The 3,170-nt window shown below is 39.0% G+C and overlaps 1 pseudogene; it reads left to right on the top strand.

Moving 5' to 3' along the window:
• The first annotated feature begins 730 nt into the window (after positions 1-730).
• Positions 731-1,130, top strand: LOC109933221 (annotated as a pseudogene).
• Positions 1,131-3,170: the final 2,040 nt, after the last annotated feature.

The following is a 3,170-nucleotide window of genomic DNA, read 5'->3' as shown; positions in this document are numbered from 1 at the left end:
TGGAATTATTTAGTTGATTACTTTGTGTCTTTATTCTTAAAGAACCATCAGCAATGGTTTACAATAAACTAACTTTTAATTTGTTTAAACCAAAGGTTTGGATCCAAAGCTGCTCCACTTTTAAGTTCAATCACAATTCTTAGAAAATGGCTAAATGAATGAAATACGAACATAGGAACAGGAGTAGATCATTCAGCCTCTTGATGGCTGATTGGTGGTCTAACTCCATATACCTGCCACAATTACAGAAATTGCTGGAAGAGCTCAGCAGGTCTGGCAGCATCTATGAAGCGAAATCAGAGTAAACGTTTCAGGTTGACTGATCCTTCCTCAGAACTGCCTGAGCAATTCCGGTAAACTGGATCTGAAACATTAACTCTGATTTCTCTTCACAGGTGCTGCCAGACCTGCTGAGCTCTACCAGCAATTTCTGGGTGTTTTTTTTCTAATTTACAGCATCCGCAGTTCTTTCAGTTTCCATATAGCTGCCTCTGGCCCATATCCCTAGCTGCCTCTGGCCCATATCCCTAAATACCTTTGTTTAAATAAAAATGATCTATCTCAGCTTTAAAATTAATAACTGATCCTGCATTCACTATCATTTGTGGAACGGAATTCCAAACATATATTCACTAATTATACTGGAAACATGGCTGATGTCTGTGACAATGTACAAACATAAACAAATGTACTCAGTCTTTCAAACATGACTGACTTTTGTTGAAACATCATGCAGTTGTTTCCACATGTTCAAAAGACCCACACTGTTGATGTGACTCGGGGGAGAGACTGTTGGGAAAATTAAAGCCCGTGTCCAAACACTGGAAGGAGTCTCTACTGTTGACTAGGTGATTCATTTGGCTGCCACTCCCTTAATTGATGTTGCCATCATAGGCCAATGTGGCATCAGTGAGCACTGCACTCGGAGTAGTTGCTTGATTGTTTCGTGGCAATGTCCATGGATCCGCTGTTCGAACTGGAAAAGTAAGAGATCAAACTCCCAAGGTTGCAAAGCGAGAGAAGAGGAAAAAGGAGACTGGCCATATAAAGAGGCGCTTGCAGTAAAATTGCTGTTTTGTAAGTGTTGTGCCATGCTTGGAAAGAGGAAGGGGCCAAATTCAAACGCATAAAACATTGTTTTTCATCAGAAACTCAGTTAATTTGATTCAATGAATTGAAATCTATGCCTCATTCTCTTATGGGCAGGCTCACCCAACTGGAACTATGTCAAATTAAGTAATTGGCTTGCATGGTATTCAAATCCTGTAGTGTGATTTCGAAAAAAAAACTTCCCAGCAAAAAAAAATGTAGATTAAAACTGGTATGAAGAAAAATAACCTTTAGATATTCTGTTGAGGAACTGGGAAAGATAATCTTTGTGAGGAGCAAGATAAATTGCTGTGGAAAATGGTTGGTTAGCTCAGTTGGCTGTATGGCTGGCTTATGATGCAGAATGATACGTACAATGTGTGTTCAGTTCCTGCACTGACTGAAGTGATCATGAAGGATTCTCCCTCTCAACCTTTCCCCTCAAGTTAAACCATCACCAGTTTTTTTTTCTCTCTAATGAGAGAACAGCCCTGTGGTCTGGTAAGACAATATCAACTTTACCTTAAATCAGAAGGTAAACAATGTAGAAAAAGCATAGCAGCACAGTTTAAGATAACAAGGTGTAGAGCTGGATGAACACAGCAGGCCAAGCAGCATCAGAGGAGCAGGAAGGCTGACGTTTCGGGTCGACACCCTTCTTCAGAAATGGCAGCACAGTTTAACTCTTATTGAAAATATTATTTAAGTATTTGAGAAGTAAGGAGACAGCCAGTGTGATGGTAAAAATCAGATATAAGAAATATTAAAAGAAAGGAATAAGCATGTTGTAATTAATACTACAAAGGACCACCGTAGTCGAAAAACAGGACAGGAGCATTGAGTCATCGCCAAATCAACTTGTTCAATGTAAAATTAATGATTTTGATAAAGGTGGAAACCCTGGACAGGTTAGGTTTAAACAAAAATATCACCAGGGACTGACAGTCCTAAAGTTCATCCTAAAGTTCTGAAAAGCAGACCATTATGACGAAGTCAAGGACATTACCAGTAGTGTGGAAGCAGGCCAATAAAAGAGATAAAATGGATTTAGGCAACTAAACATATGTCCTTTAAACTTCATTCTGTTTAAGTTGTCAGATTTGGGTAACTAATAGTCATCAATACTGTGTGTGTCAGCAGTGGCTGGTGATTCATGATAAGGAAGACCAATTGACACAGTGGAACTTGGAGCAGTGAGCAGAGAAAAGCAAGGTAAAGCTGACAGCCATTGGAATAGACAAAGACTTTTCACCTGCCTTAAAGAGAGTTCAGAGATCCTTAGATGACAAGTCATCAGATAAGAGCAACCAATTAGTATTCTTAGAAATAGGAAATTTAAGCATGATAGGAATTTGTTAGAATAAGTATTATGTTGATAATGAATTGTCTGCCGTTCACCATTAATACTAGTGGATCTCTTGTGATATTATTTAGGGAGCTAGAGACTTGTTTGGTCACCTTTGTATCAGTGATTCTCTCTCTTCCAGTTTCCTTTATTCATCTCTTGATCCCATCCTTTTATTTCTCTTGTTCCTCAATTCTCATTTCTTTTTCTGCACTCTAATTCTATTGGTCTTCCTCAATTTTATTTTATTGTTCAAGTGTTCTTCCCTCTTTCTTTCTATGTCTGTTTTTCTATGTGTGTTGCTATTTCAGGTGCAAGGAAGCATCTAGCCAGGATTCTCAACTAATGAAAAGTGTTGAGTCATCTGTAAAGAAGATAGTAAAGGAATAGGGAGTAAAGTAGGTGGAACCATCTTTTAGAGGACCGTATGTCCAAAATTAGTGAGGCCACTTTTAGAATACTGCACTCAGTTCTGGTCTCCCTGCTATAGGAAGGAAGTTGCTAAACTTGAAAGGGCTCAGAAAAGATTTATAAGGATGTTACCAGGGTTGGAGGCATTGATCTATAGGAAGAGGCTGAATAGGCTGGGGCTATTTTCTATGGAACATGGAAGGCTGAGGGGGGGACCTCATAGGGTTTATAAAATCATGGTCAGAAATCAGACAACACCAGGTTATAGTCCGAAAGGTTTATGTGAAATCACAAGCTTTCATAGCATTGCCCCTTCATCAGGTGA

This window comes from Rhincodon typus, chromosome 18, assembly GCF_021869965.1.
Source record: "Rhincodon typus isolate 14 chromosome 18, sRhiTyp1.1, whole genome shotgun sequence".
Taxonomy (NCBI): domain Eukaryota; kingdom Metazoa; phylum Chordata; class Chondrichthyes; order Orectolobiformes; family Rhincodontidae; genus Rhincodon; species Rhincodon typus.
Note: the sequence above shows the minus strand (reverse complement) of the source record. Positions and strands in the feature narration are given on the sequence as shown.